Raw genomic sequence first — 24834 nt, 5'->3', positions numbered from 1 at the left:
TGCCTGTCCCATGAGGCTTCCTCAGGCACCGGCTGCCTCTGTCCATACCTCCACTTTCCTGGGTGTCGTCTTCAGGGCATGGACCAGTACTGCGGTCTGGGACACAGAGAAGAGACCCAGGTCCCTGTAAAGATGGGGACTGATTGCTAAATGGGCCTTGGGAAAGGGCAGGCCTCCACGGGACCAGTGGGGGCTCATAGGGGAAGACCTGGTTTCCCGCGCAGGCCAGAGCTTTCTCAGGACAGTGTGGGTCGGTGCTGTGACTACATCCGGACCCGGCCACTCTTAACTATCCAGGAACTAGAACCAGGGCTCTGTGATGTTTCGTCTTTTACAAGGTCTATTGTATTTTTCTTTCTCATTACAAAAGCAGTACATGTTTATCATAGAATTAATGAAAAATGCAAACACACAAAAAGAAAACAAAAACCATATATTCTCATTAAACAAACATATTCTTATTAGTTGGAGGCAAACATATTCTCATTAGCTGGAGGCACACCTTTCTTATATATCCTGAGTACAAACACAGTTATTCTGTGGGATAACTGGCTTTTTCTTTTTCTAAACAATACACTGTGAATATATTTCCACGTGAACATCCTTTTAATGAATATAGTTTGATAAATATACTCTATTCTTAACGATTCTACAGAACTTTCATTGTAGGGATGTGGTGTGATATTTTCAACTATTCTCTTACAGGGCTTCTAGGATGTTGCCAGTTTTGTTTTTTTGCTTTTTTTTTTTTTTTTTTCCACTTCTGTCCACACTATTCCAGAGTCATTCTCTTGCTAGGTCACTATGCATGTCCTTAATTATTTCCTTAAAATCTATTCCTCAAAATGACTGGGCCAACTGTTCTGCATTTTTAAAGTTTCACTGCATTTTGTCAAACCGACCTTTAGAAATGTTATGTCAATTCACACTCCCACCTGCAGAAAATGCAGAAGTCTGTTGCCAGAATTCCATCCTTACCAATCATGAATATTAGTCTTCTTTTTTATTCTTTTCTCTTTGTCTATTTTTAAATTGGAGTATTCATCTTTTTCTTGCTGATTTGTAAGAACATTGTGTATGTTCAGTCTATTAATTCTTTCTCATGCGTTTTGCAATCTTTTCCCATTTGTCAATTGCTTTTTACCTTTCAATTTACATTTTAAAATGTTGGGCAGTCCATCACAAAGCTTATCCACCATGATCAAGTGGGCTTCATCCCTGAGATGCAAGGCTGGTTCAACATATGCAAATCAATAAACATAATCCATCACATAAACAGAACCAATGACAAAAACCACATGGTTATCTCCATAGATGCAGAAAAGGCCTTCAATAAAATTCAACACCCTTTCATGCTAAAATCTCTCAATAAACTAGGTATTGATGGAACGTATCTCAAAATAATAAGAGCTATTTATGACAAACCCACAGCCAATATCATACTGAATGGGCAAAAGCTGGAAGCATTCCCTTTGAAAACTGTCACAAGACAAGGATTCCCTTTCTCAACATTGTATTCAACATTGTATTGGAAGTTCTGGCCAGGGCAGTTAGGCAAGAGAAAGAAATAAAGGGTATTCAGACAGGAAGAGAGGAAGTCAAATTGTCTCCATTTGCAGATGACATGACTGCATATTTAGAAAACCTCATTGTCACAGCTAAAAATATCCTTAAGCTGATAAGCAACTTCAGCAAAGTCTCACGATACAAAATCGATGTGCAAAAATCACAAGTATTCCTATGCACCAATAATAGACCAACAGAGAGCCAAATCATGAGTGAACTCCCATTCACAATAGCTACAAGGAGAATAAGACACCTAGGAATACAACCTACAAGGGATGTGAAGGACCTCTTCAAGGAGGACTACAAACCACTGCTCAAGGAAATAAGAGAGGACAGAAACAAATGGAAAAACATTTCATGCTCATGGATAGAAAGAATCAATATCATGTAAACGGCCATACTGCCCAAAGTAATTTATAGATTGAATGCTATCCCCATCAAACTACAATTGACTTCCTTCACAGAATTAGAAAAAACTACTTTAAATTTCACGTGGAACCAAAAAAGAACTCACATAGCCAAGACAATCCTAAGCAAAAGGAGTAAAGCTGGAGGCATCACACTACCTGACTTCAAACTATACTGCAAGGCTACAGTAACCAAAACATCATGGTACTGGTACCAAAACAGGTATATAGACCAATGGAACAGAAGAGAGGCCTCAGAAATAAAGCCACACATCTACGACCATCTGATCTTCAACAAACTTGATGAAAACAAGAAATGGGGAAAGATTCTCTATCATAAATGGTGCTGGGAAAACTGGCTAGCCATATGCAGAAAACTGAAACCTGATGCCTTCCTTTCACCTTATACAAAAATTAACTGAAGATGGATTAAAGACTTAAACGTAAGACCTAAAACCATAAAAACCCTAGAAGAAAACCTAGGCAATACCATTCAGCACATAGGCATGGGTAAAGACTTGGTGACTAAAACAGCAAAAGCAATGGCAACAAAAGCCAAAATTGACAAATGGCATCTAATTAAATTAAAGAGCTTCTGCACAGCAAAAGTAACTATCATCAGAGTGAACAGGCAGCCTACAGAATGGGGGAAAATTTTTGCAATCTATCCATCTGACAAAGGGCTTATATCCAGAATCTACAAGGAACTTAAACAAATTTACAGGAAAATAACAAACGACCCCATCAAAAAGTGGGCAAAGGATATGAACAGACATTTCTCAAAAGAAGACAGTTATGTGGCCAGCAAACATGAAAAAAAAAGCTCATCTCACTGGTCATTAGAGAAATGCAATGAGATATTTCTCACAATGAGATGCCATCTCATGCCAGTTAGAATGGTGATCATTAAAAAGTCAGGAAACGACAGATGCTGGAGAGAATGTGGAGAAATAGGAATGCTTTTACACTGTTGGTGGGAGTGTAAATTAGTTCAACCATCGTGGAAGACAGTGTGGTGATTCCTCAAGGACCGAGAACTAGAAATACCATTTGACCCAGCAATCCCATTACTGGGTATATACTCAAAGGAGTATAAATCATTCTACTATAAAGTCACATGCACACATATATTTATTGCAGCACTACTCACAATAGCAAAGACTTGAAACCAACTCAAATTTCCATCAATGATAGACTGGATAAAGAAAATGTGGCACATATATACATGGAATACTATATAGCCATAAAAAAGAATGAGTTCATGTCCTTTGCAGGGAATGGATGAAGCTAGAAACCATCATTCTCAGCAAACTAACACAGGAACAGAAAACCAAACATCACATTTTCTCACTCATAAGTGGGAGGTGAACAGTGAGAACACATGGACACAGGGAGGGGAGCATCATGCACTAGGGCCTCTGTTGAGGGGTGGGTGGAAGGAGAGGGAGAGCATTAGAAGAAATACCTAATGTAGATGATGGGTTGATGGGTGCAACAAACCACTATGGCACGTGTATACCTGTGTAACAAACCTGCACGTTCTGCATATGTATCCCAGGATTTAAAGTATAATAATAAAAAAATGTGCAGTCAAAATTTGTAATATTTTAACTTACAGCTTCTGCCTTTGGTGTCATTCTCTAAAGTCCTCCGCTACCTCAGGATTTTCTACTTACCTGTACATTTTTCTAGTACCTTCAATGTTTCATTTAAGGTTTTTTTTTTTCGTTTGTTTTGTTTTGTTTTTTAAGAGTCTCATTCCGTCTCCCAGGCTGGAGTGCAGTGGCACAATCTCGGTTCACTGTAACTTCCACCTCCTGGGCTCTAGCGATTCTCCTGTCTCAGCCTCCTGAGTGGCTGGGATTACAGGCACACGCCACCATGCCCAGCTGATTTTTATATTTTTAGTAGAGACAGGGTTTCACCTTGTTGACCAGGCTGGTCTCGAACTCCTGGCCCCAAGTTATCCACCCACCTACGCCTTCCAAAGTGCTGGGATTACAGGCATGAGACACTGTGCCCAGCTTGTTTCATTTAAAGTTTTAATTCATATGGAATTAATTTTGGTATCTGACAGAAATAGGAATCTAAGTTTACTTCCTGCCCCACTCTCTTTCCCTCATTGTTAGTCCTGAATCCATCTGACTCTACTCTATATGCTATGGCCAAGCCCCAGACAAGCAGAGCCAGATAGGAAGGTTTAGTGTGGGAGACTCTGGCCCTAAGAAGCACTGAGAGAGTGGGATCAGGAAACCTTTATAAACAGGAACAGGATCTGTTTTATGGTCACCTACATTGGAATCACATAAATCTGGATGAAGACAGTCTCTGTCACTTCTACTCCGTGGAATGTGGGACAAATAAATAAGTTACTGAACTTATTTAAACCTCAGTTTTGCATCTGTGAAATGGGTACAATGATAACCCCTACCTCTCAAAATGGTGGTGAGGATAATGTGATAATACCAATGTGAAATGCTTCAGCGCATAGCAAAGCATTCAATATTAGTAGCAGCGGGTAAAGAGAAATGGAGAATGACTGCAACAGCGAGTGATATAGAGAGATTAAAAAACACAGACATTATCAACAATTAGACACACAAAGGTGATACTTCCCTGTGCCGTAGTTCTATTTTGAGTCCCAGAAAGTTTATTATATCAATTAGGAGGGTTTCCTGTGAAAAGAAAGGCTTATAGTCCTAGAGCCTGGATCTACTGGAGCCTGGACTTAAAGTAGAGGCACACAATTCAAAGGAATCCAGTGGCATTTCTGTTCTCCAACCTGTTCCAAGTCTTTCTGATGAACCTGCCTGTGTCAAATTGAATCAGCTGAGCAAGCTGGCATTTGGAGAGCTCACAGGACGGAGAGCACTCGGGGCTTGTGCTTTAAGTGGACAGCCATCTCCCTCCTGGCTCGCCCCCAGCTGAGGATTGCTGCAAAGGGAAATAGTCACTGGATGTGAGCCAGGGGCAGCAGTCAGCTTAACCAAAGGAATCAATGGACACTGTGTTTTCCCTCTGCAAATGAGGAAAATGACATGGTGAGAAGGCATATGCCTTGTCCAGAATCACAAATTCCAGGGGCAGAAAAAGCAAAGAGAAACACTGCCTCAGAAGGAGCCATTTCCCATCCCGAGGAAGCCCAGAGCTGGGACTTGGTTAACAAAGGGAACAGAAATGGGAACGCTGCCCTCGGGCTCCCGGGGAGTGGAGGCCCAGCATATTTTTATGAAGCATGGACAATGAGTAGCCATTCAAAAGGCCGATGCTGCCTCTTCTTAGAAAAGGGCAAATATTTTAGGAATCCCTTCAAGCAAATGCCGGATTGCTTTTTAGGGGAGTGGGACTTGGCTGGGTAGTCAGTATCAAGGGCTTTAAGCTTTGATTCTGAGTTTTGCTCCTATAGAACAGTGGTTCTCAATTATGGCTGCACATTGGAATTAGATGAGCTCTTAATCCAGGAGGTTGGATTAAATTAGCCTTTAGTAGGGCCTTGACGTCAGTATTGTGAAAAGCTCCTTAGAGAATCCTAATATGCCGATTAGGGTTGAGAAGAAGCTTCCTGTTGCATTGCTCTTCCCAGCTGCATCTGACTTCCCAGCTGGTAAGAACTAGGTTACAGGGCCAAACCATGCTAGCAAAATGTTTCTCATACTTCAAGGAATTGTCTGGGGACCGTGTTAAAGTGCAGGTTCTGATTCCATAGGTCTGGGGCAGGGCCTGAGATTCTATATATTTTAGAACCTTCCAGGTGATGGTGATGTTGCTGGTGTCAGGACCACACTTTGAGTAGGAAGAGTCTAGAAGTGGTCCTCATACTTCAGTGAGCATAACATTCCCCAATGCGTTCCAGGGGCAGGCTCCAGGAAGCTGTGTTTTTAACAAGTCCTCTGGTGAATTGATGTATTTGGTAGTTCAAGGCCACACTTGGAGAATGGGGTCAGCCTGCCTACGGTTTTCTCAGGCATTTGTCGTTTTAGCATATCCTGGGCAAATACTTGGCTGGAAGACCACACAGTCAATTGGCCTGGAGCTGAAATGAGCAGAAAGCCCATGATGCCTGGCTCCCAGGCCTGAATCCCAGCCTGCTGATTCTGGTATCTCTTAACGTTCAGGCAAAATCCCATGACCATAGGAGATCTACAAGTCCTTGCATTTTCTTGGGGTAAAGGAACCATCTGTTTAGGTTTGGGGTTTGTCTGTGAAGTCATTTACCCTGTTCCCTCTTGGAACTGTGACTAATGCATCAAGAGTCAGAGCAGAGATCCTGGGAGAATGAAATGCAAAGTACTTTCGAGAGCCCTCCACCCAAGGAAAACCCTCACGCAAGAAGGTGAAAGATGCTGTAAAGAAAAGTCACTGCTATATGTGATTTTAAGGACATCATATAAGAAGCCTCCACCAAATTAATGTGGCTTTTCTATTTCGATAACATGGCCTGTGAGGTAGGATAAAGCCAGGACCTGAAATGACAGCCTGAAAGAGAATGGACAAATCAGGCACATACTCTCATTTGGTTACTGTTAAACCACTGTTTTTCAAGAACAAGTTATTCAACTTGTAGATGATTCTGGCCTTTGGTTCTTCTCTCTTTTCTCTCTTTGGTTTGCCCATTTCACTGTTTATTAGCAGCTCCACCAAGGGTGGGAAACAGAAATGGACCTCAAATGAGGCAGGATAACATCTGTGAGGAGACCTGCTTAGAAGCTTGATGAGGGGGAACAGCGATTTTAATTGTAATTGCAGAAATTATAGAATTCACTTCACTGTGCTGTCTAGGCCCACTTTTGTATGGCAAATCCCAGCCTTATAACAAGAACAGACCACCCTCCCTACCCATAGTTCAACAATTGACAGCAATGATTCAGTAGAAAAATTGTTAACTTTAAAAATGCTTTATTCTTTCACTCAAGTATGCTTATTGCTTTATATGCTTCTTATTCGCATGGTCATCTGGTAAACCTGGTTGTGAAATGGGGACAGAAATTTGTCACCACATGTACCTAGGGACATGGGCAGGTGTGACTTCCATGTTTATGGAAGTTTTTGTGGTCTACTCTTCTAGCTGGTTATAATATATAACAAAATACATCTGTTCCTGTCACTTGGTATAATAAATATGTAGGTGAAATTTCTTACGGAGTTTGATTACTCAGTCAAAACCTAAGTATCCTGTTGGGAGAAGAACAATCATTTTAGTGACACTGTTCTATTCTTTGGATGAATTGAATAGTTACTAATCCAGCCACAGAAGAAAGACACAGGTAATTGCAATTGAGCAAACATACAGAACCCTACAGAAAAAGACTCATGAGAAGGGTAGAATTTCCCATCAAACATCCATCCATCTCTATTCTCTCCATTCCTTGGAATAGTCATTGTAGCCATAGGAAATAACTCTAGGGACCAGGTCTACACTAGGGGGAAAAATGTCATTCCTCATTCAAGTACTCTGGAAATGAGTTCAAAAAGACACAGTCTACCCATGGTCAATGGTCATTGTGAGGTCAAAAACTCTAGTAGCCAATTTGAATTTTCTTTTAAGAAAATGTAACACACCACCTACTACCCCACTTCTTATTGTGTAACACCACTAGAGTTCTTTAGATTGTCCGAGGGTAGACAGGGATGTTGACTGGTCAATGTTTTAAATGCAACTTGTTTAAATTAACAGCAACTATTTTCTCTCGTTGGTCTATATCACCAATACCATGAGGCCTCATCCGGAGCCACTGCTGAAAATCAGGTGTTAGAATGAAACTGATGGTTATAGTTGTGGTGTGGTCAGGATCCCTTAGTCTGGTGGCTGCATGAAGCTCCATGCCTCTTGCTCACTGTTGTATCTTGGGTGCATAGTACAGTGCTTGGTTATATGTAGGCATGTGAATTGGTGGTCTGGGTTTAAACCATGTTAGGCAACCAAATGCTTTTCAATATATGAAATTTTTAGAGCTGGAAATACCTTTGAGAGAATAGAGGTCACTATGCATTTTCTGTCTAGCAGCAATTCTCCCAATTTTCCTTCCACACAGAATTGTGATTTTGTTTTGTTTTCTTCCTCTTTTGTACTTCCAGGAGAGGCTGAAACACCACCTCTTGAGGGTCGCCTTTCCAGTGATTTGTTCAGATTTTGGCGCATGTGACTCAATTATGGCCAATACTATGTGAAGGGACGTCTTCTGAGGAGCCTCCCTCCTTTTCTTCTGGATGCTTTGTGTCTGAATGTGACGCCTGGAGATGCAACAGCAGTCTCACTACCAGCACGAGGATGAAGCTGATACCCAGGTATGGCGAGAGAGAGAGAGAAAGCTAGAAAGAACCCAGGTTCTTGATGGCATTATTGAGCCCCCCAATCAGTCCACCCCTAAGCTTCCCTGCTGCTCAACTTTCTGTTACACAGGATAGGACATTTCCTAAATGTTTAAACCAGTTTGAATCAGGGTTTCTGTTGCCTCATGGCCCAAAGCATCTGAAGTGATGGAGAGAATTTTAAGTCCAATTTCTCATTTCACAGCGGATGTAACAGAGTGTGCTCAATGTTATGTTGCAGGTGACAGCAGAACACAGGCATAGAGAGGCTGAATCCTCTGCCTTAGAGCCATTTTTAATCAGATGCTGCCCCTCTTACAATTTACTTATAAAGTAAAGGTGGTTTAAAAGTGTATCTCGGAAGTCACTGTCCTTGTATTTGACAAAATTTCCTGGCCAGGTTTAAAGTCTGGAATTCCAGTCCAAATTTTCCTCACTTGGACATGCTGAATCAAACTGGCCGCTACAGAGACAAAGAGTATGCTCGTTGACTTTGAAAAACTAAAAACGCTTTGTTCCTAATGACTAGGGAGCAGTGACCTGGGAGACTTGATCTGTTTGGTAACTGTGGGCAGGGATATACATTAGGAAGGTTGGTTTGTCCTTTCTGTTTCCAGGGGCATCTCTTCTATCAGGTCATTCTCTCAGCTGCAAGGCCTTCTGTTCCCCTCTAATGCTACTTCCAATCTGTCCATGCTGCAGGGTCCAGATTATACTGTACTGCCTCTACCAAGTCTTCCCAGATCACTTTAGCATGCACCAGTAACTCATTTTCAGAACTCACTCATTTCCTGAACTCCTTACTCATTCGTTAAACATGTCATGTTACAGAATATTTCTCTTCTGGTATTTCACTCATTTTGCTCCTAAATTTTATCTTGAGGAAGCAGATCAGAAAAAAAGAAAGGACACAGATTTTAAGGGCACATTGACTTGACTTGAAGTGAATTCTGCTCTAGGGCCCCTGCCTTGCAGAACTCTAGGGGCCAGTTAGATAACATGCAGCCCTGACTGGCTCCACCACTCTGGAGCAACCTTCTATGACCACCTCAAATCCATTGTGAAATGCAATTGGGGTGTACTGTATTAGTTTCTATTGCTGTTGCAACAAACAACCACAAACTCAGTGGCTTAAAATAACACAAATGTATAGCTACTACGGTTTAATATCCCCTCCAAAACTTAGGTTGAAATTTAGTTGTCATTGTAACAATGTTGAGACATGGTCTTATAGGAGGTGATTAGGTCATGAGGGCTCTGCCCTCATGAACGGATCAAGGCTGTTAATCACAGGAGTGTGTTAGTTATCACAGGAGTGGGCTCCTCATAAAAGAATGAAGGTCTGGTTCCCTTCCTCTGTCTCTGTCTCTTGCATATTCTCTTGCCATGTAATGCCTTCTGCATGTTATGACGCAGCAAGAAGGCTCTCACTAGATGTAGCCCCTTGATCTTGCACTTCCCAGCCTCCAGATCCATGAGATAAATGCACTTCTGTTATTTATAAATTACCTAGCGTGTGGTATTCTGTTACAGCAGCAGAAAATGGACCAAGATACCTTACGGTTCTGGAGGTCAGAAGTTCACAGTGGGTTAGCAGGGCAGGGTGTCTTCAGGAGGCTTGGGGTAGAGGGGGAGGAATCTGTTGTCTTGCCTTTTCCAGCTTCTAGAGGGTGCGTACATTCCTTGACTCATGACCTGACATCATTCCAATTTCTGTTTCCATTGTTACATCTCTGTCATTCTCACTCTTACCTTCCTATCTACCCCTTATTAAAGACCATGGGAATTACACTGGGCCCACCCAGATAGTTGATAATAACCTCCCTACCGCAAGACTTTTAGTCACCTCTCCAAAGCCCCTTTTGCATTTGAGGTAACCTATTCACAGGCTTCAGAATTTTTGAAGGAGGGGAGGCATCATTCTGCCTGCTATATACATAGTCTTTGGATCTCAGTTTCCACATCTGTAGAATGGAGAACTACTGTCTTCCCCACAGGGCTATTGAGATGATTGAATGAGGTAATTTCTGCTTGTGAATTCCCAGCTCTGTGCTTGGCACCGTGGAGGCAGGCAATTCTGATCCATGTTCTCTTCCGAGTGGGTTGTCAGCTGGAGGCCTTCTACTTCTTTCTAATCTGTGAGCTTCTTGCTAGTGCTGCATCCCCAGGAGGAAATCAGTAAATGCAAGAAATAATTACCTTGATTCATGACACTGCCTTGCACATAGTAAGTACCCTAAAATAATTCGTGGAATTGTTTGTTATTTTGGTGTTAATGGATGGGGAGCATCTGATTAAATGTTATTATTTATTAGATCCAAAATATAAATTTGGATTCTTCTGTTGCACTTTTACCTAATTACTCTAAACACCAGTGGGAGAGAGGAATTAGTTCACAATACAATATAAAGAAAAAAATATCTTGCTGTCTCTGACTTCTCTCCTTGGTCTGGAAACTTCCTGAGTTCATAGGGTGCCACTGACTGCTCTCTCTGCAACTGAAAAATCTCTCAAAGGGCCCTGTCCAGTTAGGTCACACAAAGCCAGGCTGATTATTTAGAGAGCACACAATGCTCCCTCACATGGGGCACAGAGAGGAAGGAATTTTTTTTTTTAAGCCAATTCCAGTCCCTGGAGCTGCAAACTGCCCTCGGGGCAAAGAAGCCTGCAGCATAATTGGGAGGAGTCTGGCAGGAAGGAAGCCAAGGTAGGTTAAGCTGCATTTCTGTCTATAGCCAGGGTCTCCATGCCACTTTTTAAACATCCCCCTCTGGGACAAACCTGTATGTCAGGTAAACAATTAAATAATACGCAAGGGCCAAATCAGGAAAACTGCAGCTTCAGCCCTAGAAAACAATGCCGAGAAACACTAGCCTGTCTGCCGCTGCTAAGTCAAGGAGACGGGTTCCCATGATTCTATAAGAGAACTGGGTCAGGGAGGAGATACTGTCTGTTTAGAATATGCTTCAGGCCCCTAAACTTGGTTGGTTTATGCTTTTTCAGGTTAATAAAGTGGAAAATGACTTTACCTCATCCCTCTATCAAAGCATAGTGCGGCTGCCCAGGGGATCCCTAATATAGTCGGAGATGATGTGTTTGGAAAACGGGGTGAGAAAGGGTCCAAAGACGAGACCCCAAAACTGTGAGGGGAAGGTCGTGTGAGGAGGACAGATCATTAGATGGGACACCTCTGCCCTCAGAGCTGGAGGGGGCTGTGAGAAGAGGAGTCTGGATGCCGCCATCTCTGAAGGGTCTTGCTAGGCTCCCACTCCATCATGTCTTGGCCAGCCAAGGCCAAGTGGTGTGTATACTTAGGATAGTCACAGAATCCTGAACTACTAGCACATGGGGGTTGAATTTGTCTGAGGATCTTTTTGAGGAAAAGGGGGAAGCATTATTCATGCAATGTGTGACCAGAGTATAGAATTCACGATCCCAGCAGATGGCATGGATGGACACTGAATAGTTCGAATCTCTCATCTCTCTGGACAGAGCAGGCTGGTGGGATCTGGGGAGTTGGGCTGGCCAAGGAGGCATATTTCAGAGTCCAGAGCAAATCCCAGCAGTAATGCCTGGGAACAAAGCCAACTGGTACCCAGGGCAAGCAGTCCAGATCTGGGGTGAGGCTACCAAGGTTGTACCAGGCAAGAGAAGAAGGGTGAGCAGGGGAATATTCAAGAGCATCCGGGACTGCAGGGAGCTAATGAGCACGGGAGTACAGAACTGAGGTCAGAAGGCGTGGCCAATGGAAACTCCCAGCGGCCATGTGCAGGGGCTCCGTGGATGGCTGCTGGCTCTTGGGGCTTAAGCACGCAGCTCAGGACTGGCAGATCAAAAATGTCTTGAGCAGATTGGCCCCTCAGATAAAGTGGGACACACAGTCTTTAAGAAAGACTTAGGAAGGGCAGTCAGGCTAAGCAGTGGGCTGTACTTTGGGACCCTTTTGCCATAGAACAGAGGGCAGCCTCTGGGTCTGGCCATGTGTCATAATTCCTGTGTTGGACCAGCCCCATCCTAATGCGGGCATTTAGGTATTTACTTCCATCTACACTCTCCTTGGGTAGGGCAGCGGCAGAAATAACTGGTTTTGAGGCCTCCACCTTGCAGGGTCCACTTTTCCACTACTAACGCTATCTCTCAGGGCATCCCAAATTCATGGGAATCCCATTCTGAGAAGCCCTAGTATAGGTCTGGATACTGGATAAGAACCAAGAGCGGTGTGGTGCTTATACACTGTGACAGAATAGGCCTGCCTGATTTAGCAAATAAAACCACAAGATGCTCCGTTAAATCTGAATTTCCAAAAAGCAGAGTAAAATTTTTAGTACATGTCTATCCCCAGCACTGCATGGGGCATACTTATATTGCAAATGATTTGTTCTTTGTAATGAAATTCAAGTTTAACTGGGAATCCTGTATTTTGCAGGTCACCCTATCACAGAAGCCCATATGGAACCAGCTGGTTTGAGACAAGCGCGGCTTCTGGGCCAAAACAAAACAGGCAGGTGTTTGCTCAACCTCTGCTAACGGTCTATTTTTAAGGCTAGATGCCGAGTTAGGAGAAGAAGCTGATGAATTGAATAAAATGCTACAGGCCATCAAATATCCTTTGAATTTTATCTAGTAAGTCACCCATAAAGTGCCACCCACCAGGGAGCTTCATGCCATTTCATAAATACATATGAGAGCTGCTGTGGAGAGAGATGGAGCCCAATGCAGGCACTGGACACACCATCCCACAGCTTCCCCATGACTTTCAGAAAGCTTGCAGATATTTCTCTTTTCTGTTCTGAACTCTCCACAGAGAAATCCGTCAGGGAGAAAGCAATGACTTTGCTCTCACTGGGCCAGAAATTCCACGACTGAAATGACCCAGGGGTAGCAGGCGGGTTTGACAATCTGTCAGTTTCTGGATAGTGTTACTCGTCAATCATTCATTTTTGCTAAATTGCAGAAACTCTTTTCTTTAAATCAAACTTTATTTGCTCATGATGCAGTTTAAGCCCAGTTTTTGGCGTGTGTCCAGGGAACTGGGTACCACCCTGTCCACTCGGTCATGGGGAAACCGTTAAGTCAGCCTTCAGTTTGGACATCTCTGCTCAAGGCTTTAGTTAATTTTTCTTCCCATCTGAGACTTAACCGCTGGGATTGTTCCACATATGAAGATAAGAAAACAACTGAAACTTGATTTTGCTCTATGGAGATAAAAACAAGGTAACATTTTATTCAAGAAGAATGTGTGTAATAACAGTAATCTGAAAATAATGATATCTATAAGGTCTTTGGCAAAGCCACCCAGGAAAAGAAAAACAATAGATGTGAAAGCTTCAGTGAGTCATAACACCACCTTTCAGCATCAAAAAGCCCTGGAATCAGATTCAGATAAACTGGTTTCATCAGCTCTAGACTCAGCTGTATGCGTCCCTTTTTATTCCTTGTGCCAATTGCACATTCTCCAGATAATGGCAAGGTATTGGCTCTCCTTCAAAACACTCAATTGTGCAGCAGGGGAATGAAAAGGATTCCTTGTAAGCTTCTTCATGTCTAAACACAAAAATAGCTCTCTTCCTGGGCCTGCCCAGTGGGCTTCCTTTCCCTCTGGACATCTACAGAGAATTGGGGGCTGGACCAGTGTTCATCAAAGGTGGTCTGTGGACCACCTGTATTCGAATTGTTTAAAATGCAGATTTCTGGGACTCACCAGAGACCTAGTGAATTTGATCTCCTAGGTAGAGCCCAGGACTGTGCATTTTTAATGGCTCCACACCCCAAGGATTCTGAGGCATCCTAGGTTGTAGGGGCCACTGGGTTTATCCAGCCACACAGCCGTCACCTTATCCTGCTGCCTGCATTGTCACTTGGCTTCCTACATTTGAGCGTCTCTTCTTGCCAATGCAATTCTAAGCACAAAGTATGCATTTGAAATTCTATCTTTGTCCCTGTTAGTGCCTAGTTCACTGTAGTTGTTAAAAAATTTTTTTATTGAATGAAGGACCTGAAATAATTTCTCTTTGCTTACAGTTTGTTCAAAGAAACACTTTTGCCTATAGAAGATTGGATCATGAATTTGCCAATTTGATTTCAAAACAAACCGATCTCTCTCTACATAAATGTGTCTGTGTGTATGAGTGAATATTGCTCTTCTAAACAAATGTTTTGAGTCAAAGGTCCACCTTTGTCCAGAATAGGACAACAGGGGATACATTGTTGGGGAAAAAAAATGTATAACTCAAAAGGAGTGAGCAGTCTTTGCCTTATCTGAGAACCACTGTCAGAAAAGCTCTGTGGAGATTTTAGGATAAGGGGTGTCCTAGGGGAATAGGTGAGTGTGTGTGTGGTGTGGTTGAGGGAGTACTAAAAGTCCCATCTGACTAGTTGCACCTGACTCTTTGGTCTGTCTCCATGTGTGCAAATAGAGTCACTTTTCTTCAAGTCAAGAGCACAGCTCAGCGTATTAGAGTGTCTAATCCCAGAGATCGGGAAAGATATGTTTTGCGGGAGTTAGAGAGCCTGGGACTGCAGCAGTGCTGGCGGCAGGTCTGGATGGGGAGTGAAGACTGTGCTGGGCTCCTGGTGGGGAGGAGAAAAGATCCCTGGAGAGGGCAGTGGGTGCAGGGCACGTAGAGCCAGTGCCTCGTCTTTCCCAGTCTTGTTCAGAGTTGCCCCGAGGCAAAACCCAGGATGACGCTGTACAACACATGCGAAGACAGGAGCGTCAGGAATGAGAGGGAGGGAAATGGAAGTTAGAGAACAACTCCAGACTCTCTGAGATGGATATAACCTCACTTGGCTAGACCTGCCTTTGGGATCTGGAATCTGATCTGCAACCTCCTGAACATCTTGTTTGAGGAGTCCTAGGGTAGGGATGCACACTCCCTCACAGTCACAGCAGGGATGAGAAAATACATTCACAGACTGAGCTGTGATCCATCTGCTGGTGATTTCTGCCCTTAGCTCTTACCCTTCTCTCTCCTTCCTTTTCTGGACTCACTTCCTGACAGACATTCATGTATTTGAAGAAAGCTCTTTGTCCTCTCTAAGCTTCCTCTTCTGTAGGTTGAATTTCCCTAGCTATTTCCACTTCTCCTATGACGTGCTTCCCTGCCACTCTTTTTTCAATGCATGGAATTTCTTACCCCAGGCTGCCTCTGTCTTCCAGTGGGGCCCTCACTATTTCTGTCAGCAGCACCTGCAATTTCTCAGTCAGCCAGGCTGTTGAACTCAGTCTTGCCTCCTCCTACTCTCTTATCCTGAAGCTGTTGGGAATTGTGTGTGCATATGCATGTGTGTGTACACGTGTGTGTGCACAATTCTCCATAGGAGTTTTGCACATTTCTGACTGTTTTTGCCCTGGAGAAGTCCTCAAGGCAGAAAGCAGAAATGTAGCTGGTCTAAGCTTGAGGTGGGTCATGCCTGTGGCTGGACTCTGTCAAGGAGAGCCTGCAAGCAAGTGGAACTGCCCATCACAGCTGAGGCTGAAGCCAGAGGAGAGCTGAGGCCAGGGGATGTGGAGTACCAAAAGTGGCTGCTATACAGAGCCCCACACCTGCTTAAAGCCTTGCCAAGACGTGTTTTCCATTGTTCTCAGGATGAGTTGTGTGTCTTATTTTTGCAGACGAGGCCTTTCCTGATTGATACGGTTTGGCATTTGTCCCTTCCAAATCTCATGTTGAAATATGACTCCTAATGTTGGGGGTGGGGCCTGGTGGGAGGTAATGGGATCATGGGGGTAGACCCCTTGTGGATGGCTTAGCACAGTCCTTGCAATAGTGAGTTCTCATGAGATCTGCTTGTTTAAAAGTGTGTGACATCTCCCTCTTCTCTCTCTTGCTCCTGCTCTTGTCATATGACACACCTGCTCCCCCTTCACCTTCTACCGTGATTGTAAGCTCCCTGAGGCCCTCACCAGAAGCACATCAGAAGCAGATGCTGGCAGCATGCTTCTTGTGCTGTCTGCAAAACTGTGAGCCAATTAAACCTTGTTTCTTTATAATTTACCCAGCCTCAGGTAATTCTTTATAGCAATACAAGAACGGCCCAATACACTGACCTGGCTGCATGCACCTCTCATCTCTTCTCTTCCACCCTTGAAGGACACTATGCCACAGACATTCTGAGCAATAATCCAGCCATGCTGAATGCTTAATATTTCTTCTGACAGAACCTAATGCACTAAGATGTTTGGTTCAGCCCTGTTGGCAATGGGACCCATCAGAGCTTGTGGAAGCAAGTGGGCAAGGGTTACTTGACCAGATTGATACTTCAGAAAGATCAAGGCAGTCTGAGGTTGGAGGATGAATGAAAAGGAAGTAGAGTGCTAGAAGAAATTCACTGTGGTTGGACTTTATCCTGAGGGCAATGAGGGTGCTGTGGGTGGGTTTTAAGTAGAGTGGTGAAATTATCACGCTGGCATATGAGGTGACTTGCTGCAGGGTAAGGCATGGATTTAGGGGTGACTTATTTGATGTGGAGATGTGGGAAGAGGCAAGGATGATGTCCCAGTTTCTAACCTGGGCAAATGAGTGAATCGTGTTGCCATTCACTGATGTGGAGATCAAGGGATGACGATCAGGTGGGGAGGGAGATGATGACTTAGTTTTGAATATTATGAGTTTTAGGTACTTTTGGAACATACAAATAGAGTTGTCTAAAAGTCTGCCCAAGAGAGAAAACTGGACTTGAGTGATAGATATAGGAGTCCTTAAAGGAGATAAGTGGCCAAGTCCAGAGAGTGTTTATTGAGAGGAAGACCTTGGACTGAACCCCAAGGTACACCAGGTTTCAGAAATGAGACACCCATAAGAAGACTGAGAAGGAGAGAAAGGTCAGAGGTAGGGAGGATAGGCAGGGTTTGGTGTCATGGAAACCAAGGGAAGAAGCTTTTTCAAGGGACAGGCTGACAGTGTCAAATGATGCTGCAAGTTCGTGTGAGATGAGGATGGAGAAGAGTTTGTTGGTTTTAGTAACAAGCAGGTGGATGGTGATATGGGTGACAGGGGCTTCTGTGGAGTGATGAGGTCAGAAGTTGGTTGCAATGGGCTGAAGAGTGTGTTGCAGTTGGAGACATGGAGATAAAGGGTGCAGACACATTGTATTTTTGATGGTTTGGTTATGCAGGAGAGGAGAGGCCAGTAGCTTGAGTGGAAGGTGGGTTTGGGTGATGGTTAAAAAATAATATTGTGAGACACTAAGGCTAGGCACGGTGGCTCACACCTGTAATCCCAGCACTTTGGAAGGCTGAGGTGGGTGGATCACCTGAGGTCAGGAGTTCGAGAGCAGCCTGGCCAATATGGTGAAATCCCATCTCTACTAAAAGTACAAAAATTAGCTCGGTGTGGTGGCTCACACCTGTAATCCCAGCTACTCGGGAGGATGAGGAGGAGAATCGCTTGAACCCAGGAGGTGGAGGTTGCAGTGAACCAAGATTACACCTCTGTACTCCAGCCTGGGTGACAGAGTGCAACTCTGCCTCAAAATAATAATAATAATAATAATAATAATAATAATAATAATAATATTGTGAGACACTAAAATAGGTTTAAAAGTTAATATGGAGGATCCAGTAGAGAGGGCAATGTTGACACTACAGGGGAGGGAGAGAATGATACTCACAGCAGAGAGGTGTCTGAAGAGGTGGTAGAAAGGAGGGATGGGATGCAGAGGAGCCTTATACAGGAGTAGGGAGAGCCCTGTCACAATGACAAGAGGGGAGGAAACAGGGCCAGTGAAGATGCAGGAAGGTAGTGACGAGAATCGGAAAGGGTTCCCCCCAGTGATTTAGTTTACTTTGAGAATAAGGGAACAAGGTCAGCTGATGAGGTTGAGGGGGCAGAGGTAGCAACCTAGGTTTCGGGAGAGTAGAAAAGGTTTAAATAGCTGCATGGGGAGCCAGAGAGCTGCTGAGGGAAGCTATGGGTTTCCTGGAAGTCCCGGAAGGCTCAGTTGACTTTAGGTGACCTTTCCATGGTCTCTAAGTAATCTCTGTCCTTCTCACACTCTCATGTGACTCACATTACCTGTGCCTCTCTCAGAACACTTACCACTTTCTAACTCTTTATCCACTTGTTTGTGAGCATCTTGGCTCTCCTCTAGACTGTCCTACGCTCCACAAAGGCAGACTTTGTCTTTATTTGACTAACAGCCCTGTGATATTGCGTTGCGTGTAGAAGGGGTTCAACAAACATTTCCGGAATAATTAAGTGAGTGCAGCCTGACCCCGTGGGAGGTAGCAGGACACTTACTCTGTGCCAATGTTTATTTAGAAAGCAGGGATATGTCTAGTGCGCTCTGAGAGCAAGACATGTTATTTCGTAGCTGGAAATATAGATGTAGGGGTCATTAGGGTTTATAAATGGCCAAGTCCGGAGAAATTTAACTCTGGTATTCTATTCTTGTTTAGATGCTCTGCAGTTCCTCACACCCAGCTATTGAATTTAAGCAATCCTGGAGCAGCATCCTCAGCCCTATCAGACCCAGCACTCTCTTTCACTAAAATAGATCTGGCAACTTCCATCACTTTCTTTAGGTAAAATACATTAATAATCTAACCCAACTTTACATATAATTTAAAAATTTAATGTAATGTCCTAACTGTAATAAAGAGGAGAAGTAAAAGGAGAGTAAATTATAATCAAAGAATACTTTTTTCAATGCTCGGGACTGTGGAACCTAGAAGAGAGCTTCTCAGACTTTTAAGTGCATATGACTCATTTGGAGATCTTATTAAAATGCAGATTCATATTCAGTGGATCTGTGTGGGGCCTGAGATTCTTCCTTCTAACAGGATCCCAGTCAATGCAGATGCTACTAGTCTGTGGACCTCTCCTCTAGTAGCAAGGAACTAGGGCTCATGAAGAAGCCCTCGAAAATTTCCTCTTCCAATAGTGAATGCACCTGGATTTAGGAGAAGTAAAACAACATTCAGTCAAATATTGATGACATTTTTTTTTAGTGTTGGCATGTATGAAATAAGACATATATATATCATCATTATGAATGTGACAGTTTCAAAGACAGCTTTATTCAGGTGTGTCCTATTGGTGACTCAAATACCATGATGTGACTTTTGGAAATGGTGACTAACCCTGGGGAAGATTTTAAATTAAACAAAGTAAATATTACCCCAATTTCCACTGCAATTTCATGATTGGATAATTCAGCATATATTGAATTATACAAAAAATGTTTTGTGTTTATATGGTAAACATAGGCTCTAGTCTCAGAAAAATATAAATAGATTTTTCACCTATATGTATGTCAGGTGAGACTTCAAAGTCATGCAGGACATTGAACAATTCTTGGTTGGGACCACCTCTGTGAGGCATTGCAGAATGTCTGCAGCTGTGCCCCTGCCCAATAAAATGACCAGTGCTTCCCAATCATTGGAACAACCAAAAATATCTCCTCAAGTTTCCATAGTGCCCCGCCCCTGAGAACCAGCAACCTAGAGGAACTGAGGAAGAAGAGCAACTATAGGTGGAAACTTCTGGAAGCACACGCATCAGAACCCACTGCTGTAAGCAGAAGGTGCATTTTCCTGGGAAGGAGACACAACCAGATTGCTTCCACTAAGCCGACTTTGCAAATCTGTAACTGCTGAGTGGACACAAGTGTCTGGTTATCACGAAGCCATGCTGTATCACAAAGAAGATCGAAGCTACACAATTTCCCAAGGCAAGACATGATCAAGATGCTGCCTAAGATGGAAGAATACATTTTTCTAGGTGCAAATTAGTGCCAGTGATGTTTCTGCTAAAACTCTCAAGTGAGCCCAAGGTTGTGGCCTTGTCATGCTTGTGTATTCTGTAGAAGAGCAAGAAGTAGGTGAAGTAGGGCTTGGCCCCTCCTGGATGCCAGCAACTTCTCCAGCTCCATCTGATGCCAAGCCTCTTTGCGCTTACTCTGTTCATTTGTTTTTGATTTTCCTTTTGTGGTCTAGAAATTCTTTCAGGTCTCAGGGCTCTCTTATATACTGCTTTTTGTGCCTAGGATGTTCTTCAACTTTCTTATCTATCTCTAGCTACCTTGCAGACTAGTTTAAGTGACTTTTCCTCAAGAAAGCCTTCCGGACCGCCAAGACAAGATCACAGACAGTATCTTCTTTTAAGCTTCCATGTCAACCTGAACTTATGCTTTATAGCATCAACCACAATGTTAACTAAGTAATAATTGGTACCTAAAGTCTGCTTTTGCTTGTAGATATGAACTCCCTGAGGATAGAGACCGTGTCTATCTGGTTGACCAGTTCCACTTGCCACCAAGCAGACGCTCAATACTTTTTTTTGACAAATGCATGAATGCCAAAGTGAAGGTATTTTACTTATTTTTATAAATAATAAAGAGTGTTCAGACCAGGAGTCTACAGGATTAAATTAAACTAAGAAGTACAGTGAGGCACAAGTGAGTTCTGAAGGAAAGAGAAAGCCCTGGAATGTGGAGAAGTTGACTGGCAAGCACACATACAGCTGGCTTGTCTTGCTGCAATTCCATTGGGTGCAGTTTGGGTATACTGCATGCTGAGGGTCTGTATATCAGCTGCCTCTCAGATCAGAGACTGGAAATGTGCAGGCAGAGTGAGGTGACTCCCGAGGAACAGATGCAGGATCCTGGTGGGCACAGGCCAGTATATCTGCTGGGGAGTCAGGAGAAAAACACAATTTCGTCCTGTTGGGAAAGGCATTTGTAGTAAGGCAGGACCCTGGCTTGCTTTCCAGTGTCTGTTGTTTCTGGACTTTGGAGAAGTTTGTTAATTCCCCTCTGCAATTGCCTCATCTATAAATGGGAACATTACCTATCTCAGAGACTGGCTAGCAGGATTTAAACACGGGGCCCATGCAAAGTCCTTTGTATGTTGTCAGGTACTATATAAGTTATACTCAGCTGTGTGAGTGGCTGTTACTCACTTACATCCTAAGCAGGTTTCCCGAAGCTGTCTGGAGCACACGCACTGAAGACAGCCTGCCCAGGATGCTGGTGTTCAGCAACGACACCCTGCCACACTCCGTGCATTTTCCCAAGTACCCACTGCATTCCAGGAACTCTTCTAGGCCTTGAGAATGCAGGGTGAACAAAGGAAAGCAGGCTGACCGGAGTCAGGTATGGGGTTAGAGAGGGATGGAGATGGGGCTGTGCTATGTCAGCTGGAGCAACCAGGGAGGTTGTGGCAACTGAGTGGAGATCTGAACAAAGTGAATGAAGGGCCAGGTGAGGTGGCTCACGCCTGTAATCCCAGCACTTTGGGAGGTGGAGGCAGGAGGATCACTTGAGCCCAGGAGCTTGAGATTTTGGGCAACATACTGAGACTCTATCTCTCCAAAAGATTTTTTTAAAAAGTTAGCTGGGCATGATGGTGCACACCTGTAGTCCTAGCTACTTGGGAAACTGAGGCAGGAATATCCCTTGAGTCCTGGAGTTCAAGGTGATAGTGAGTTATGATCTTGTGACTACATTTCAGCCTGGGTGACAGAGTGAGTCCCTGACTGTAAAATTAAAAAAATTAAATTAAATTAAATTTAAAAAGTGAGTGAAGGAACCATGCAAAAAATTTCCAGGATCTGTCCGAGGTTGTTATTTTATTTAACCCTTTTACTAATCCGCCTTTTACTAATAAGGCGGGTATTTTACAGAGGAGGAAATGGAAGCGCCAAGCTGACCCAGCCTAGGAGGACAGGGCGGGGTCCATGCTCTTCCCATGCTGTACTCCATCCCATCCGCTCACGACTTCCTCCCTTCTCAGCCTCAGGTGTCTTACTCTGTCCACCTTATTCTCTTCCCATCAGCTTTATGTGATCCTTTCTTCATCTTTTTCTTTATTTCTCTTAAAAAATGAACAAAGAGAAGGAGTAAAATAACCTGGTAACTTGATGGACACATATTCTCACTGAGGATGTTAATTTTAAACTCTAAACCCATCCCATATGCATCCGCTTCGCTCCATCTCCCCGCCACCTCCGAATCCAGGTTATCACCACCTCTTGCCAGCAGAGGCTCCTAACTGCTCTCTCTGCTTCCAGTTCACTCTCTGTGCAGCAGCAAGGGTGATCTTTTAAAAATGTAAATTGGATCATGTCACTCTGTGCTTAAAATCCTCCAGTGGCTTCCCACTTGCACTCAGAATAAAATTTAAACTTCTCATCCTGACCTCCAACCTGGCACGATCCAGCCCCTGCCTACCTCTCCAACCTCACCTTGTCCCACCTTCCCCCGGTGCACTCCGTTCCTGCCACTCAGATCTCATTTCAGTTCCTCAAACATGTCATGCTCTTCCCCAACTCTGTACCTAGCTAACTTTTCCTCATTATTGAGTCTTCAAATTAAATGTCACTTATGCAGAGAGGCTTTCCCTACTCACCCACCTTATATTAGGTCTCTCTTGTTATTCTCTTTCAGCCTCCAGAGCCTCTGGTAGACTAGGAAGCTACGAGGGCAGAGGCTGGCAGTGGCAGGCAGGCTAACAAAGGACCCAAAGATTCCACCTCTGGGTTTTCACGCACGTGTGTGATCCCCTCTCCTTCTGTGCCATCTGAATCCAGTGATTTGCTTTGAATCAATAGACTACAAAGGTGATGGGATGTCACTTCTGCAATTAAGTTTTAAAAGATAGTGACCATGTCTCGCCAGCAGACTCTTTCTACTACATTCTCTGGCATTCACACTTTGATGAAGCAAGTTTCGTACTGGAGAGATCTCTGTGGCAGGGAACCGGGGCTGGCCTCTGGTCAATGTCTATCAGGGAAGTTCAGGCCCGAGTCCACCAGCCCTTGAGAAACTGAGGCCTTTGCACAGAACTTGGAAGCAGATCCTTCCCCAGAGGAGTCTTGAGAGGAGGCCACAGAACGTGGGCTGGCCTTAGACTGCAGCCTTGTGAGAGACCGGAACACAGAGGGTCCAGCTAAGCCGTATGTGATTTCTGACCCACAGAAGCTGTGAGACAATCCATGCTGTTTTAAGCTGCTAAACTGGGGTGATTTGTTACACAACAATAGATAACTAGCACACTGAGCATTCATTTGTAAATACTTGTTGAATGAATAAAGGAATGAATGGCTTAGTTGTGCCCTGAACCTCCTGAACAGGGATGGGGAAATGGTTGTCCAAAAGTGCCAAGATCTAGCCTGTAATCACCATAGCTCTCTGCTCTCACAGGTCTTCTCACACAGACTGCACAGCAAACCCAAACAGAAGGCCTGTGGCTTCCTGAACAGTTAGTTTCAAACAAATGGTGTTACCTTTGACTTAGCTTTCTGAAAACTACCTCTTCTGCCTGTTAGGATTCAGTGGTCTCCTAATGAGATGGATTTCAAAACCCAACATGCATCTTTTCCAACAATATGTGCCTTCTCCAAGGGGAGAAACAACCCCACTCTTTTTCCTGGTTATCAATGATGCCATACTCATGTGGCAAAGCCTACAAAATGAACAATTCATGGTCTATGAGTACACTTCATGAATATACAGGATGCCATATAAAAAATAACATAAATGTTTCCTAATAGAATTAATACACTTTTGAAACAGTTCAGCTTGAGGCAATTATTGCACTTCCTGGGAGATACAAATTACTTTGCCCTCAGCCTCATGCCAAATAACCCCCCTAAGACACACACTAATTACACAGAAATACATTGCCTGCCATAGCTCATTGACTAATTGACAATCAGTTTAAAACTTCAGCAAAATATCTTAAAACTTAGGCTTTGCATTTAGCAAGGAAACCAATTTTGTTTATCTCCTCATTTTGGTCTGCCTCATTGGCAAAGTTGTAGTATGGTTGATAAGTAATGACTGAGTAGGCTTATTATAATGATCAATGGTAAAAGAAGGGCATTCCATCATACTGTATAGCATTTCCATCTCTCATTTCTGTGATTCTATTAAGAACAATTACCAATAATATATCCGTTAATGTGATACAAAAATAGAATGCAACCGTGTATGTAATAGTTATTGCTAATGTGGTCTGCTAAGCTCAGTGTACAATTGTCACTGACTCATGCACTATTAAGATGTGGCCTTTCCAAGCTCTATGCCCTTTACATTCTGATCTAAGCACATGCACCCACTGAGTTCATGCAGTAACTACACACATTCCTTCCACCTCAAAAGTAAGTCATGGACAAAAGTCAGATCCTTGGGAATCATTCTTTACTTTATCTTCTCTATTTACAAATCACTGTTGGAGACCCAACTTCTTCATGAAGCTATGTGAACTTACGTCTGCCTAAATGTTGTTTCTAATCACCTTCGTTATTCCAGGAGTTGACGTACTATAAACCTTTGCTCTGGAGTTTCTGAAATAGTCCAATCTTAGAGGGGAAGTGCACCCAAATACCAGACAACTGATTTACAATTAATTATCTTGGAGATGACCGATTCAATCATTGGAGATTGCTGTTCTAGGTGCTGCAGAACAAATCTGTAGGAGTTTACAGTTATAGACGGTGCAATCACTGTGGCATTGCTGGACTGGCATTTCTCTTAGGATTGCATCTGGTTGCAGCAATGGAATGTCCAACCAGGAGTGACTTGAACAATTTGGGATTTATTTTTCTCA

The 24834-nt window shown here is 43.5% G+C and overlaps 1 long non-coding RNA gene across 2 annotated transcripts in view; it reads left to right on the top strand.

Moving 5' to 3' along the window:
- LOC139363870 (uncharacterized) overlaps nt 1–24834 on the top strand; it is a 253128-nt gene that overhangs the window by 15881 nt on the left and 212413 nt on the right. Inside the window, exons 2-3 of one of the 2 annotated variants that reach the window (XR_011624965.1) lie at nt 8049–8258; nt 12709–12787. This is a non-coding gene — a long non-coding RNA (uncharacterized lncRNA). The remainder of the gene's footprint in view (nt 1–8048; nt 8259–12708; nt 12788–24834) is intronic. The other variant, XR_011624966.1, reaches the window with a different exon arrangement.

This window comes from Macaca nemestrina, chromosome 6 (genome assembly GCF_043159975.1).
Source record: "Macaca nemestrina isolate mMacNem1 chromosome 6, mMacNem.hap1, whole genome shotgun sequence".
Taxonomy (NCBI): Eukaryota; Metazoa; Chordata; class Mammalia; order Primates; family Cercopithecidae; genus Macaca; species Macaca nemestrina.
This window is presented reverse-complemented; position numbering and strand designations above follow the sequence as displayed.